Raw genomic sequence first — 18558 nt, 5'->3', positions numbered from 1 at the left:
TAAGCCCCAATATTCTGCCACAAAGAGGGACCAATTGCTGCCACCTTCTGCCCTTTTGCAATTAATGTTGCTGCCATCTTTTGTCTTTATAATTAATACACTTACTATTCTTGTTAGGATAGCCAACATGGCACAATTATTTGTAACTTTTGTCTTAACATTTATAGCTTGTGTTTCTGTAACCCTAGGTTTATAAAGAAGAGAATACCATCTTCTTCCTTCAGTTTTTATTTCTGCTATACATGAGAGCCTCCCTTAGAGAGAGCTTGAGTTTTCTTTCTTGCTAGTTTCTGGAAGAACTAAAACTTAGGCAACTTGATCACTTGCCTATTTTACTTGATGATCAATGTAATCTCCCACAAGTTGGGTTATTGTGTTGACATTTGATCTATTCCTCTTTGAAATATATATTCTGGTGCTTCTTTTTCTATAGAGATTGCATCTTATTTTGTTCAAAGAAAACTTGTTTTGGTGTTGATGATCCTTAGGTTCCATTAGAGGCCTGCATCCTTAGGCAATGTTCATTTTGGTGCCTATCATATTCGTATCAGAGCATTAGGGCATCAAATCAAGTAACTGTCCTTCATTCTTTATCTTCCTTTAGTTGATTTTTTTGTTTAGTTTAAGCTTCTAAGGCATTCTGCCAAACAAGACATTTCTAGGGTTTTTGTTTTTCTTCATCTTCCATGCTTTTCATTTCTGTTTCTAATACTTGCTGCTGAAATCTTCATCTAGGGTTTTAGAGAAATTTCTTTAAATCTGTCTTTGATTCCAGTTTTGTCTTAGGGTTTAATCTATATTCCAGCTTATACCATCTTTGTGCTACCTAATTTCTTTGAACTCTTGCATAATATTAAGCATGTTGAGCCTACTGTAGTAATTTTGATTTATGAGAGATTGATGAATTGATGACAGAAATTGGGAATTGACATGATTAGTGACTGATAGCAATGCAATTTTGACGATATATCTACTGCCCAATTGGAGTTTGTGGTGTTTGTGCTGAAAGTTTGATTTGTTACCATTGTTGAATTAGGGGAAATTATAGAAATGTGGGGTTAAAGTTTGAATTTGGTTTTGAAATTTCACCAACATCATTTGGGTATAATTATTTTGCTGCATACCAAATTTGGGGTGAAAATACCACTGTTTGCCTATTGAATCAAATTTTGCGGAGAAACTGGACTATTTTTAGTTCACATAACAAACCAATCTAGAAAACTTCAAAAATTTACAAGGTGTTTAAACCCTATTTTACTAGTTCCGGTGTAAATTTTAGGAGTTGTTTGACATTTTTTGCCTAACAAATCAAAATTTTGTGGCAGACCTGATCAAATTTAGTTCACATAAGAAACCAATCTAGAAAACTCTAAAAATTTATAAGCTATTTATACCCCATTTTTGTAGCTCCCATGTCAATTTTGGGGGTCGTTTGACACTGTTCTCTTACCAAACCAAAATTTTGCAGCAGACATGATCAAATTTAGTTTACATAGTAAACCACCTCACAAACTCCTGAAATTTAACCAGTAGTTAGTTAGTGTTGGGTTTCCAGTGTGTACCAAATTTTAGATCAAAATATAGTCGTTTGTGTAGTGAACCAAAATTGGAGCATATTTTTGGTAAATTATGTGAACTGCTGGTATCTGTGCTGCATTGATTATGAAATTTGATATTTGAGCTTAATATCATTTCATTAGGTTGTCTTTATTCTAGTTTACTAACTCTTCATTTGGTGTTTATCTTTTATTTTGACCCTAGTGTCACATTATTTATTCTTGTGTCACGTCTTGTTCCTTGTCGTTCTTGATCATTTTGTTTAAAATTTATGAGTTTTTGAATTGCCATTGGTATCTTAGTTCCAAGGGAACTAAGCAAGAAGAAGTGAGTGGTAAAAGGCTTGAGGGTGTGAGTGCATTAGAGGGTAAAAGCCATCTGTTTGTGTGAAACACTTAGAGAGGGTTAGCCATTTCCTACTAACTTATTTTCTTGCAGCTCAAAATCATGTCAAATGAAACTGGTAGTAGTGGGGAGACAGTCCTAGTTGATGAAGCTATGTATAGGGACACCGTGGCTACACAATTTGAGAGGTTAACCTTAGGCATGAATACATTGAGGGATGACATGAATAAGATTTTGGAGGAGATGAGAAGGGATAGGGAGAGAGAGCAAGGGGTAGAGATGATGCTAGGGACAGAAGGCAAGAAGTGAGAAATATAGGAGAACCAAGAGTGGAGAACCTTGAGGGTGAAGTGCATGTTAAGGAAGAGTTTGAGGAAGAGATAGAAGAACAATTTGAGGTTGGGAACTACAACTATGGTGGTAGGGGTTATAGACCACCTAGGGGCAGGGGACCTAGAGGTAGAAGAGGAGGTAGGTTGCCTAGATTTGGCAAGTATAGATATAGTGATTATGGATATGGAGGTCCAGAAGAGAGGGTAGACACTAATGTGGTTAGTATTAAGATGAAAATTCCTCCCTTTCATGGGAAGGAGAATCCGGATGCTTACATGGAATGGGAAAGGCAAGTTGAGCTAATTTTTGAGTGTCATAACTATAGTGAAGAAAAGAAGGTGAAGCTTGTAACCGTAGAGTTTAAGGAGTATGCTATACTGTGGTGGGACCAGTTGATGGTTAGGAGAAGGACTTTAGGTCTTAGACCCATTGCTTCTTGGGAGGCTATGAAAGAAGCAATGAGGGAGAGATTTGTTCCCCAACACTACTTTAGGGAACTCCACCAAAGGTTGCAAATGATGACACAAGGAGGGAAAAGTGTAGAGGAGTACTATAAGGCAATGGAGATAGCCTTAGCAAGGGCACAATTAGATGAACCTCCAAAGGCTACTATGACACATTTCCTAGCTGGTCTTAACATGGAGATTGCACATGTTGTTGAGTTGCACTCTTACACTAATTTGACTGAGTTGGTGCACATAGCCATTAAAGTAGAAAAACAATTGAAGATGAAGAGAGCTTTGAAGTATGGTAGTGGTGTCCATTCAGCTCCAAAGGCCCCTTGGAAACCAAATGTAGATAAGACTTCTAAGGGTGAGAAAGAAATTCCTAAGTTTAGGAAAGAATAGTGGAAGGGGAAAGAAAAGGTAAAAAGTAAAGATAAGGAAAAGGGGGGTACTGCCACTACTAGGACTAGAGATGTGAAGTGTTTCAAGTGTTTGGGATATGGGCATTATGCTTCCCAATGTTCTAACAAAAGAGTCATGGTGATTAGGGAAGATGGGGAGGTTGAGAGTGAGGAAGAAAATGAGGCCGAACCTTTGATGTTAGTTAAGGGGAATGAAAATGAAAAGGATGTGCATGTTGAAGAGCCATCCGATGGGTATGACTTTGCATTGGTTACCATGAGGACCTTGAGTGCTCAACCTATTGTGGATAGTGATGAGTTGCAAAGGGAAAACATCTTTCATACTAGGTGTGTGGTGAAGGAGAAATTGTGTAGCATGATTATAGATGGGGTAAGTTGTTGCAATGTGGCTAGTTCCTTACTTGTGGAGAAATTAGGATTGCCTACCCTTAGGCATCCTAAACCTTATGGGTTACAATGGCTAAATGATTGCAACAAAGTGAACGTAACTAAGCAAGTAGTGGTACCTTTCACTATAGGGAGCTACCATGATGAGGTCTTATGTGATGTAGTGCCCATGATAGCTACACATATCTTGCTAGGTAGGCCATGGCAGTATGATGGGTATGTGATTCATGATGGGAGGAAGAATCACTACAATTTGAAGAAAGATGGCCACACACATGCCTTGGTGCCCTTGTCACCATCACAAGCACATGAGGACCAAATGAGAATATTGAGGGCTATTGAGGAGAGAAAAAAGAGTTGGAGAGAAAAATTAAGAGAGACCGAGCACAAGAGTGAAGAGAGTAAAGAAAAGAGTGATGGGAAAGAGAAAAAGAAAGAAGTGAAAGAAAGGAAAGTGAGTGTAATGGAAAAGGGAGAGGGCTCGAGACAAAAGGAGACAAGAGAGAAAAAGATGAACTTGTACGTTGGGGGAAGGGAGTTAAGAGGAGCTTTGAGTGGCGGGATGTCATTGTGCATTCTCATGTATAGGGAGAATTATTTAAATAATTCTGACCTTAACCCCAATCTTCCTTCTTCTGTTGTGTCTCTTTTGCAGGAATACCAGGATGTGTTTCCGGATGAGATACCTTCGGATTTACCACCTATTAGGGGTATTGAACACCAAATAGATTTCATTCCTGTGCTCAAATTCCTAATAGACCAGCCTATAGGAGTAGTCCAGCTGAGACTAAGGAGCTTCAAAGATAAGTAGATGAGCTTTTGGCTAAGGGACATGTCCGTGAGAGCATGAGTCCTTATGCGGTTCCTGTTTTGCTTGTGCCAAAGAAGGATGGAACATATAGGATATGCATGGATTGTAGAGCTGCGAATAAAATCACTGTAAAGTATCGCCACCCTATTCCTAGATTGGATGATTTGTTGGATGAATTGCATGATTCTTGCTTTTTTAGTAGGATTGATTTGAAGAGCGGTTACCATCAAATTAGAATAAGAGTTGGTGATGAATGGAAAACTACCTTCAAAACAAAACATGGCTTATATGAGTGGCTAGTGATGCCTTTTGGTCTCTCTAATGCCCCTAGTACTTTCATGAGGGTTATGAATCATGTTTTGAGAGCTTTTATTGGACAGTTTATTGTTGTCTACTTTGATGATATTCTTATCTATAGCAAAAACATTGATGATCATTTGTATCATTTGAAACTTGTGTTTGATGTGTTGAGAAAAGAAAAATTATATGCAAATGTGAAAAAGTTTTCTTTTTGCTTAGAAAGAATTGTGTTTTTGGGATTTGTTGTGAGTAGCAAAGGTGTTGAAGTAGATGATGAAAAGGTTAAGGCAATTAGAGATTGGCCAACACCTAAAAATGCATCTAAAGTTAGGAGCTTTCATGGATTAGTAAGTTTTTATAGGAGATTTATACATAACTTTAGTACATTGGCTGCTTTATTAAATGAACTTGTCAAAAAGAATGTGACATTTGTTTTGGGTAAAAAACATGAACATGCATTTGCCATGCTTAACGAGAAATTGTGTTCTGCACCTTTATTAATTTTCCTAATTTTGACAAGACATTTGAGATTGAATGTGATGCATCAGGTGTAGGGATTGGAGCTGTTCTCATGCAAGAGAAACGTCCAATTACTTACTTTAGTGAAAAGTTGCATGGTGCCACATTGAATTATTCTACATATGACAAAGAATTGTATGCATTAGTTAGGGCATTAGAGACATGGCAACATTATCTATGGCCTAAGGAATTTGTCATACATTCTGATCATGAGTCTTTGAAGTATATCAAAAGCCAACATAAGTTGAGTAGGAGACATGCTAAATGGATAGACTTTATAGAGTCTTTTCCTTATGTTGTGAAATATAAGCAGGGCAAAGAGAATGTGGTAGCTGATGCACTCTCCCGCAGGTATAATCTTCTTACTACTCTTGATTGTAAATTATTGGGATTTGAGTATGTTAAAGAATTATATGAGCATGATGATGACTTTGCTGCCATATTCCATGCATGTGAGAAATCTGCATTCCATAAGTACTTTAAGCATGATGGATATTTGTTTAAAGAAAATAGATTGTGTGTGCCTAAAAGTTCTTTGAGGGAATTGCTTGTAAAATGAGAGTCATAGTGGAGGCCTTATGGGGCATTTTGGTGCTGCCAAAACACTAGATGTCCTTAGGGAGCATTTCTTTTAGCCCCATATGAGAAAAGATGTTAAGAGACTATGTGCTAGATGTGAGACTTACAAGAGAGCAAAGTCTAAGGCGATGCCTCATGGGCTATACACACCTCTACCCGTGCCTAAGCATCATTGGGTTGATTTGTCCATGGACTTTGTCTTGGGATTGCCTAGGTCACAAAGGGGTCATGATTCAATTTTTGTTGTTGTGGATAGGTTTTCAAAAATTGCTCATTTTATCCAATGTCACAAAACTGATGATGCTACATATGTTGCTAATCTATTCTTTAGGGAGGTTGTTAGGTTACATGGTATACCTAGAACCATTGTGAGTGATAGGGATGTCAAGTTCTTGAGTCATTTTTGGAAGGTTCTTTGGGGAAAATTAGGAACTAAGCTACTTTTCTCTACTACTTGCCATCCTCAAACTGATGGCCAAACAGAAGTAGTGAATAGGACCTTAGTCACACTTTTGAGAGCCTTAGTGAAACAAAATTTAAAGTCTTGGGAGGAATGCATACCATACATAGAATTTGCATATAATAGGGTTATGCATTCATCTAGTGGATACTCTCCTTTGAGCTTGTTTATGGTTTTAATCCACTTACTCTCTTGGATTTGTTACCATTGCCTATTGATCATGTTGCTTCATTGGATGGTGAGAAAAAGGTTGAAATGGTTAAAAAGATGCATGAATAAGCTAGGTTGCATCTAGAAAAGAAATATGAGCAATATGCATCTCATGCTAATAAGGGGCGAAAGCCTATGATTTTTGAACCAGGTGACTTGGTATGGATCCATTTGAGAAAGGAAAGGTTTCCTAACCAAAGGAAATCTAAGTTACATCCTAGAAGTGATGGCCCTTTTCAAGTGCTTGAAAGAATTAACAATAATGCTTATAAGATAGAATTACCTAGTGATTATGTTGTTTGTAATACTTTTAATGCAACTGATCTTACTCCTTTCCTTGGTGCAGAAACAAATTCGAGGATGAATTCTTTTCAAGTGGGAGAGGATGATGAGGATCATCATGGAGCACCACCACCCTTCAAAGGGGCAATCACTAGGGTGAGAGCTAAGCAACTTCAAAGCATGCTCATGGACCATAAAAAGGTTTTCAACTTAGGAGGGGAACCGCATAAGGAAGGCCTAGCTTGCTTGCTCTAAGAATCTAAGTGGATCACCATGTGCCAAGTTGGAGCTTTCATTGCCACATCACCAGCCACGTCAGCTTCCATTGCCACGTCACTGACCACTTCACCAGCCACTTTGGACATGCCTCATGCCACCTTGGAGTCTACTTGGCAGCCACCTAAGTGTTTGTAGGGTTCACGCCACGTGGAGGGAGCTCATTGGTTCATTTGAATTAAAGAGAGCTACTTTTTGATCAAGTGGGCCCCAATATTCTGCCACAAAGAGGAATCAATTGCTGCCACCTTCTGCCCTTTTGCAATTAATGTTGCTGCCATCTTTTGTCTTTATAATTACTACACTTACTGTTCTTGTTAGGATAGCCAACATGGCACAATTATTTGTAACTTTTTTCTTAACATTTTTAGCTTGTGTTTCTGTAACCCTAGGTTTATAAGGAAGAGAACACCATATTCTTCCTTCAGTTTTTATTTCTGCTGTACATGAGAGCTTCCCTTAGAGAGAGTTTGAGTTTTCTTTCTTACTAGTTTCTAGAAGAACTAAAACTTAGGCAACTTGATCACTTGCCTATTTTACTTGATAATCAATGTAATCTCCCACAAGTTGGGTTATTGTGTTGACACTTGATCTGTTCCTCTTTGAAATATATATTTTGGTGCTTCTTTTTCCATAGAGATTGCATCTTATTTTGCTCAAAGAAATCTTGTTTTGGTGTTGATGATCCTTGGGTTCCATTAGAGGTCTGCATCCTTAGGCAATGTTCATTTGGGTGCCTATCACCATATCCACACCATACTCAAGTCAACACACACACAACTCCAAATTACCTAAGGGTGATAATCACAACTAAATAATAATAATTAAATATACAGCAATCAAAATGCTCCTAATATATTAACTATTTATGTGCATAATTAATTATTTATAGAATGTATGAGCATGCCAGATACATAGTTAATATTAAAATTACAAAAATAATTAATATCCAACTCATCGACTAGTCAACCCCATAGCAATTGGCCCGGCTGAAAGAAGAACAAAGACTAGCCAGCACAGATTGCCTAGAAAGATACATTGACCTCTATTAAATTTATTAATTAATTAATTTAATCAAAGGAACAAGAAAATTTTCCTAAGGTCTTGTTGAAATTTCAGTAGAGTCTTCCCTGTAACTGGACCTAACCACTCTATAAGAAAAATGCAATAACAGCAATACACAAGGCCTCAGGCCCACAATAACAATTATAACGCCTATCTGGGACTTACAAGAATCCTAATTTAGGTCTAATTCTCCAAACTCTAATTTGGGCCCCTAACTCCTCTATAGTCTAAATAATTATTTTTAGCACTTCAAAAATTATAAAAATATTCCTGGAGGTCCTCCACATCATCCTTGCATTAATTAAAGTCATTTTACTTTCTTATGAATCCTTAAAGTTTTGTAAGTTTTTCAATTAGGTCCAAACTTGTTTTTCAATAGGATTCAATATTACCTTAACTAGTTAAAGTTAGATTTTAAGTAAAATACAACAACAACAACAACAACAACAACAACAACAACAACAAGAATAATAATAATAATAATAATAATAATAATAATAATAATAATAATAATAATAATAATAATAATAATAATAATAATAATAATAATAATAATAATAATAATAATAATCAAATTAATAACAATTAATCAAATCTTAGACCCAAGGTTAACAATAATGAAATAATATATTTTGTTAATTGATATAATATTAATTTATAAAACTAATTATTTCAATTAAAATTGGACTGCTATATAATTTATAAAATATGTTTAGAAATAACATTAAAAATATATAAATGAATTTAAAAAATTATAAATTAGTTAGATAATATTAAAATAATATTTAAATACTATATAAAAATATATAATTTATATTTTAAAATTTAGGTTCTTACAATCTTCTCCTCTTAAAAAAAATTCGTTCCTGAATTTCAAACAAAAACGCCCAAGGGAAAAAGGTTGTTGGTCATTGCTCCTCAAACTCAACATATGCTGTCAAACATGTTCTACTATTCTCTAACTTTGCTGCAACGTCTTAACCATCATCATCCTTTTATAACGAAAATCTTACCTCAAACCACTCTTTAATCTTTTTCTGACATCTCTGGTACTCTATATTTTTCCACTGCACTCTAGTGTAGTAGCTTGAAATTCTAATCTCTGTTCTCTTCTATTACCATTCTTAGTAGTGCACAAAAGTGACTCATACTACTTGTTTTACAATGTCTCATGAAATACCCTTCTAAAATAACTACTTTTGCATGCACCCTACTCGAAATTATTGCTGATCCTATTTGGCCAATGGAGCTTTAGCAAGACTTTTCTCCATGCTAAAAGCACCTGTACTTCTTAATTCCATGACATTGTGAACTTCCCACTTACTTCGTGCCACTAACAAAGTCCTTGTACCAACTCCTACCTATCTCATAGGTAATCAACTACGTAGAGTTCCGTTCAAAAGCCAAATGTTCCTTAAACCATCTATCAACATTAGAAAAATGAAATGATCTCTCCTCTGACATGATAAAAGTTTGTGTATTCACGAGCCACCCAGTCAACACAACTTATCAAACCTACTTCTTTTCTGAAAGGGAGTTCCTTAACTTCTACTTGAAACTTCTTACTATCTGATGTACTTCCTGACACATTGGCACTTGGATCAAGCCTCCACCGCCCCTTTAACCTACCATTTTACCATAACTTATCCTAAACATCCCTTAGTGTCCCCCTTATACCATTCCTTTTAGTTTTTTCTCACCTCGTGCCCTTTTCCTTTAAAGATATTCATCCCATCAGTGTTAACTGTAACTTTTTTTTTTACACTTCTTTATCCTAACTTGATTGTTAACTCTATTATTTCTAGAATTGTAACTCTGTGATTGGTTCCCACCAGCACATCCACTATATAGCGTCATACTACAGTTCTAACCTACTAATCATATCATGGAACACAGGCCATTCAACATTGATGATTCTTCCTGTACCTCCTTCCTAACATGACCATCAAAACATTATCATTCCCTACTATCCATTATAGGGAATTGCTCTTCATGGTTAGATAGGTATCCTTGAACATAGAAGTTCCGCCTGAACTATCATGATAGTGAGAAATGTGTGTTATACCACAATCTCAGACAATATACTTTATGCATTCATTCTTCTTGATATAGTCACATCTATTGCTTAAGCTTTCCAAACTTCAGCCTCAAATCTAACCATGTCTCTTAATCCTCCTCTTCAAATTCATCATCTCTTCGCAATTATTATGCTTTATTATAAGATATCAGCTGCATCTACCTTTTGTTGTACTGTTATCCCACCTGACATATTATCTTAAAATTTATAGTCTCTTTTTATTCTTTATTTGTCCTCTGTACTTATAATCACTTGTCTAGTGCCCCTTATACTATACTATATTTTGGAAGATAAAGCACTGACAAATTCTTCCAAAACTAACTCCAGTTTTGCCAACAATCACTCCTCTAATCCTTGTACTTTTTAATAACTTGTGAGTAACATCTATACCTATATTTTCCTATCATGTTTTCTCATAGTGTTCCGTTACATATTATCATACTATCACTCATGCTTCCTTACAAAGTTGTCCTGTTGGTCACACTAAAAAATGCCTGCCTAACCCCTAATTACAGACTCTAGGTCTCACCATTTTGAATTCTAACATCAAATCTTTGTGCCATTATCCCTTATTCTTGTCTCTCATCATGCTTAATTAAATCCATTAGATTGAGTTTTATTCAACTTACTCCTTAATGACTTCATTTCTTTATTTGATAAGATAGTTTGAGTTACTGTTGCGCACCTTCTTGTTATTATTTACTTTAATTGCATACCTCTCCTAACTTTCATTATACTATTAACAATCTAAAAGGTCTTTGTTCCATTGTCTCTTATTCTATGTTAGAGACAGAAAGCAGACAAAGCCTATTCCATATCTTACAACTCTGAGCTTCATATTCTGGCTCTTAACACTGTACCAACTATGACCTGCTCTGAGTTCTGCACTTCTGAGTTTTATACCTTGACAAACGTTCTCCCTAATATAGTCTTTTTTTAAGCTCTCTATTCTTACTTTTCTTGTCATCTCATTTATCTTCCCTAGAACCACATCTGCCTCCTTTGTATCTTGACTCTACTCTTCCTAATCTTATCCTAATCAGGGCTTTTCAGTTTGTTCTTTAGCTAACTCTTTTTATCTTATCTAAAACCAAACTTTGACTATTTTATTCTTTAGCTGTATTCTCTTTCTTGATCTAACTGTCATGTCAAAAACTTGTACCTTTTTACTGTCTCTACCAAGTCATCTATATCTCGATGTTACTCAGAATTGGTCTTTTGACCACTCTGGCTAGTACTTCTACTGGCATTTGGGTTATGCTGCATCTACAACCAATTGTCCAAATTTTTATTTCTACACTTTCTCTATTTACTGGCATTCTATAATTTGTCTTTGTTGACTTATTACTGTTCAGAACATACTCTTGTCTTAAGCAATAAGAAGTTGAAAAAGGAACTCAGGGGATTGCAGCCATACACTCACTGTGTGATTTCTGTTCCTATCTTTTAGACTGCATACTACCCTCTACTACCTTGAGGAGGGGATCTACAAGAATTTTATTTTTTTATATCTACTCAATTAACCAAAACTTAAGATACTAGATACCCAAACTTGTCATTCAATTCAAAAGCTTTACACCCATCATGACCTGATCACTTATAGTTCCTATAATGGAACTTGTACCCTCTCTAGGATACCTAAGCCAACAACTCTCTACCACACTCTATAGTCCCGTTTGGGACACTATTCTATAGGTCACCATTACTAGTAGTAACCTTCTCTCTCTCCTAAAAGGATAAGACCACCCTATATCACACTAACTATAAAAGAGGTACTACATCTGCCACCTTGCCATAACCATGTCAAGATATTTGCTCCCTTATCATACTGTAAACTCCTTAAAGCATCATTCACAGGCTATGAACATCATTTATAGCATCCAGTCTCTTTTTAGGAAAGCAAAATCATACTCTATGCCTTGCTGCCACACAAAGAAGATACTATTTTCACTAAATTTTAGGCAAAACAACTATTGGAATGCCAAAAATGTCTAAAACCCTTATCAGAGGCCAGATGGTCTCACTCTATAGGTATTACCTTTACTTTGTGACTATACTGAAACCTCTAATCGTATGGCAACTCCGAATATAACTCTAGCTCATGCTAGGGTAACTGAATCATTGACTCTAATTGCCACCCAACTGTGAACTTCAATATTTTAGCTCGAGGGTTTAAACCCCTAACTAGGAGTTCTAAACTATTCTGCAAAAATAGAACTCTGTTCTAGCATAATTGTATCAAAATAGAAGCCATCTGCAAACACCCTTAGGAAACACATTGAGGATACTTGCAGCTCTACACAATGATCCCATGTCAGTACTATAATCTGTAGCTTACAGCATAAATATCGAGAATATTGTATAGGTACTATAGTAAGTCCCAAAAGACTAGGCTTCCTAATCTCTTTTCTCTCTTGAACCTACTGATACCATAAACTTACTCTGACAGTGCTATCCACTGACAACTATTGGTAGTGGTACCGTTACCCCTATCTAGGGCTACTACACTGTCATAACTCACCTTTATCTACTCATGCATTGTGCTAGATAGGCACGCCACTTAGCCCTATATAAACAAAAATTATAGAACTTCTTAGAGTACATATCTCCATGGCAGACCTCAACACGCCTACTAGCTCTAGTTTGCATCACCATGTGTTCCACGAAAATTGAGACACTAAACTGAAGTACTCTTATACTACCCAAGGAATAATGCAAAGTCTATAAATAAGAAATTACTAAAAAAGATGAAACATGATCCTATACTCCGCCTGTGACAACTCTAGGCACACACTTTCCCATGAAACTATAGCCTAAGCTCTGATGCCAAGTTTGTCAAAACCCGATTTATGGGCCAGACTGACACTAGAACCTGAGTCGGCATGAAGCTCCCGAGGTCTGTAGTAAGCCTCACTGTTCCCAAACCCATAACCAGGACCAAACTCAAGGTCCAACATGTAAACAGAAATAAAATAAAATACTATAAATTTCCTTGGGCCAACTTAACTCAATAGCCATCAGAAAACCAAAACTAAGGGAGCACAGCTCAACCTTAACACCCATTATGTACAAACTATTTAATATCATAAATTTTTCATTAATTAATATAATATATTCATATACCAATGTCACAGTAGAGTTGTAGTAATTAAACAAATAGATAAATAAATAAATAGACACAATAAAACTATTAAACTAAGAAGCACAACCTGCAGAGAAAAATGCAGATTAGACTCTAAAAATAAATAGCTCCTCCTGTAACTTGGGAAAAATATTTGAATAGAAATGAGCATTTAACTCAGAGAGTTTAGATATCATTATAATATCTAAAACTAGTGCAATCCTATCGTGAAATGTACATCCAATACATAAAATAAATAATTCAACCAATATTCACACGAGAAGTTAATTTGGAGCTACTATACACCCAGTGTATCACATCAACACACACACACACACATATATATATGGGAGTTGATCCCCTATACAACTCTCTTAATCCAATACCTGCCAGTGAAGTCAACTTAAGCCAAACTTTCGCTTAATAATCCAAGTGTGGGGATCAGCGAGATCAACCCAAAGCCGTACTCACCCAGACTTATCAATATATAAGGATCGGGTTCTAGCGAGTCAAGCTCCAGCCATGACTACCAGTCCTACCTATATCCATATCTGCACCATACTCACGCCAACATACACACAGCTCTCCAAATTATCCTCAATGTGGTAATTACAAATAAATAATAATTATTAAATATGCAGCAACTAAAATGCCCTTAATATATTAACTATTTATGTGCATAATTAATTATTTATATAATGCATGAACATACCAGGTATATAATTAATATTGAAATTACAAAAATAATTAATATTTAACTCACCAACTGGTCAACCCAATTGCAGTTGGTCCTGCTGGAAGGAGAAGAAAGGCTAGCTAGCACTGATTATCTAAATAGACACATTGACCTCTATCAAATTTACTTACAGGATTAATTAATTAATTAATTTAACCAAAGAAATAAAAATAATTTTCTAAGGTTTTATCAAAATTTCGGCAGAGCCTCCCCTATAGCTGAACCTTACCCTTTACAAGAAAAATATAATAATAGCAACACACAGGTTAGATAATATTAAAATAATATTTAAATACTATATAAAAATATAAAATTTATATTTTAAAATTCAAGTTATTACATTTAGAAATTTTATTAAAGATAATTAATTTAGAATACAATATTAATATTATAGTATTTTAAATAACAAAAATTATTTTAAAAAATTAAAAATATGTTTATGCTTTTATAAATTCGTTTTCCCATTCATACCTTTACAGACTAAAATAAAAGTTTTAATAGAATATTTATCTAGTTAAATAATAAAATTTGAATTACAATGAAAATTTTAATTTAAAATTATTAGAAAAATAATTAAATTTTAATTTCTTTTTCTAATTTGGATATTTTTAAGTATTAATATCATTTAACTTAATAAACTATAATTTTCACTAATTAGCTAAAGAGAGTAGCGTTTAGTTTTGTCTATTGTTATATTCTTCGTTCTAATTAGTAATTTAAAATAAAATTTAGAAGTAAGATGAAAATATAAATAAAAAGTAATTATAAAATAAAATATACTAATTTAAATATAAAAATAAATTTAATTTGTAAATAGATTTTTAATTGTTTTAGAATTACTTATCAAATAAAATAAAAATTATAAATATCTTTAATTATTTATAAATAAAATTTTAATTATTAAAATTCTAATTATAAATAAATTTTACTTTTTAACTAATTTTCCTTGCTTTATTATAAAAGTTGATATTGTTTTTTATTAGTACATGAAACATACACATTTTTTTTATTATGAATTTATGATTTTAATTAAATTTTTTTTATAAAATTTTATTTAGATTGCATTAATAAATTTAATTAATAAATAGAAGTTAATTATAAGTAAAATTAAGAATTTTAAATTTATATAAACTCTTAAATTAATATATATATATATATATATATATATATATATATATATATAATGCGTGCAATATAAACGTTGAATATAATAAGATCTATTATATATAAAATCAATATTCAAAATACAACTATTACATGCATTTAATAATTTTCTCAATTTTAATTCATGATTCATATATGTTATGTATCAATATTAAAAATTTTACTTTAAAATAAGGCTTGTGAAGTTTTATATAAACTGAAAAAATTTTAAAAATCAATTTTTGATATTTTAATATGTAAAAATTAAATTTATATTTAGCCAATAAATAAAATTTTATTTAACCATTATCTTCTTATTTATAATAATAAAAAAAATTATAAAGTGATACGTTTATGTTTTATTTTCGATATATAATTAATATTTTACACTTATTAAGAAGATAGTTATTATTTATAAAAAGATATTTCTTATTTTATATATTAATTATAAATTTTGAGGAAAAAAAAATTTTAAATTAAACTATTTTCAAATAAAATTTAGAAAGTATTACTAACATGCATGAAATATAATCTAATAAACGTTAAAATATTTATTCTAAAATAAAATTTAGTTGATTGAACTTATTTAATTATATTAATAAATGTAATATTTAATTAATATATATTTAATTAATTTTTTAGTGACTTATTGTGTCACCATCTAACTTTATGAGCTAAGATCAGTACCAAAACTTAGGCTAGCATAAATCTCTTGAAATCTGTATTAAGTTTCATTGTTTTCAAACTCATAACTAGGCCCAATTTCAAGGATCAAAATATAACGAAATAAATTAAAACATTATATTCCAATTTGGGCTAATTCAACCCAAAAGCCATCATACAAAATACAATTATGATAGCCCAGTTCAACTTTGATACCAACATACATAAATCATTTAATACTATTAATTGTTACTAAGTAATATGATATATTATTAGTGCCACATTGGAGTTCTAAAAATGAAATAAAATAAAATAAATAAGTACATAAGTGAAAAAAAAAAAAACAACTGAATATGTAACACCCTCACCTTAGGTAGTCCGTACATCCTACTTTTCGACGATTAATGTTTGTTCGGACAGCTAGAATATCTGGAACTATACTTAAACTAGGGTGATGAGGCATAAATTGATGAAATAAAGACCAAGAAAAATTAAGGAAAAATAAAAGAAATGAAATGTAACTAGGTTAAAGGAGTTGGCGATGGGTGATCGTATCAGGAAGTAACTGCGAAGTCAGTTGCCGACCCCAAACCCACAAAGAACCTTAGAAAATAATTTTTAGGACTTAATTAAAGGTTTACTGAGGTATAGATGACATTAAAAATGTCAAAGAAAATTTAGAAAAATTTATTAATCAGTACAGACAAAATTAACCCGACAAGCATAAGGAATAGTGTTTTGCTCATTTCAACCCCAGAGTCAAATTTTGACCTAAATATCAATTAAAATAAGAGAGATTAAAACATATAAAATAAATTAAATTGTGAATATATGAATAGAAAATAGGAAAAGAAAGAAAGAAGATCAAATATAAATATATGAGTTATTATTAAGTATGATGTATAATGACATTATTTAAATTATTCAACCAATGGTAAATTAACCACTATAAAAGGGGATAAGAAGACACTTAAAGGAATTAAAAATTCAACCACTCAAGTCATCTTCTTCCTCTTGATTTCCCATGGCCGAACCTTCCTCTCACTAACTCCCACCATTTTCAAGCTTTTGAGCTTGATTTCCTCCCCTTTCTCACCATATTTTCTATAAATCCTTTTAATAAAAGTTGTCTCCACACCATAAGGAAGCTCTAGGCAGCTACAAGGAGTAGAAATTTTAGAGTTTTCACAAGTTGAAGAATTGTCCATTCAAGGTTAGTGCATAATTTCTCTTCCTTTCTTCATTAAACCTTGAATTAAGGTTGAGATGAGTTAAAGTTGCATGAAAAAAACAAAGAAAACAATGGGTTTGTGAGGTCACTAAATTCGCAGCCTTGGGAAACATGAGGGTAAACATGAGGGTTTGATAAATTCATGCATGTAAATGGTGATTAGTAGTGTTGATGACTAATGATATTGAGTGATGAAGTTACATGTATTAGGAATTGGATTGCATGTGTATGCTTGAGATTGACAATTTGAGTTAGGGTTTTGACCTAACTATTGGAGATTTTGTGTAATTACTATATATGACTTTGTTGAGATTGAGTTGATGATATTTAGAAGTGTCACGAATGCCAATTTGTAGTTTGGGAGTTTGAGGAAATGAAATTGGAAGTGTACATTTCTTTGCAGGTTTGGGACTTTATAAATCTAGTATGTGTTTTGAGCCATAACTAAATTTGTATTGCTTCAATTGGTATGAGGCCAATTGGAGGTAAAACTATACCCAAAATGCTCCATTTTTTATGAAGAAATTATGCTCAAATTCTGTCCATAACTTGACCTAATTACTGACCCAATCCGGTTGACTATACAATGAATCCAGAAAAAATGACCAAATGAACAATACACATTCATTTGGTTATAACTACCTCTAGACATATCCAAATAACCTGACTTTTATACCATTGGAAAGTCTAGACATAGTACTACAACTTTCATGAAAAACACAGAGCCCAAAAATGCCTCTAACCAAACCAAGTTGCTAGCCCAAATTAAGTCACAAAACTGTCCAGAACCATATTGCCCAGAAATTGCTGGACATAGGCTTACTTGACTAGTTTTGGCAAAAAGGCCATAACTTGGTCTACAAAAATCCAAATGCAATGAAACTAGTGGCACAATTTCCACAAGACATAAATCTACAATATTGGTATTTTGACTAAAACCCATAAATCAAGGGAACTAGGTCGATTGGCTAGGTCAAGTTAGTATACAAATTCTGGAAATTGCCTAAGTGACCACTTGACCCCAGAACAATCTTTTAGTCATATCTCCCACTAGTAAACTCCAATTGGGATGAGCCATACTGTTCTAAAAACCTAAGAAATAGGGTCCAACTTTGTTTTAGACACTTTTTTCAAATTATGAATATAAGAATCTTAAAAGTTGAGTCAAAGTCACTGACCTGAACTAGAAACCTGGTGGCACAGGATACTTGAGTCCAGGCTAGTGATTTGCCTATAATTAATTCTACAAAACCTGAAAAATTGCAATTCAAAATTTTGAGTGACCATAAGACATAGGGCAACAAATTCTATGAGGAACACTAGGCTTAAATGTGGTAGCAACCTGTCCAATTAAATTGGTAAAGTGTAACTCCAAAACTTGCCTAGTTAAAGAGCCAGAATTAGGAAATGAACCAGTTATGGTTATTTGACTATAATTTGAGTTCTAGAAATCCAAATCAAATGATTTAAAAAGGGAAAACAAAGACAAAACATAGAGGAATAACTTCCATGAAGGAAGTATGGCCAAACAGTGGCCACAAATTAATCAAATTGATAGGTAAAGTTAAGACATTAAAACTGAACCTAAAGAAAGG

Source organism: Hevea brasiliensis, chromosome 17, assembly GCF_030052815.1.
Source record: "Hevea brasiliensis isolate MT/VB/25A 57/8 chromosome 17, ASM3005281v1, whole genome shotgun sequence".
Classification (NCBI taxonomy): Eukaryota; Viridiplantae; Streptophyta; class Magnoliopsida; order Malpighiales; family Euphorbiaceae; genus Hevea; species Hevea brasiliensis.
The sequence above is the reverse complement of the archived record's forward strand: the minus strand, read 5'-3'. Positions refer to the sequence as shown.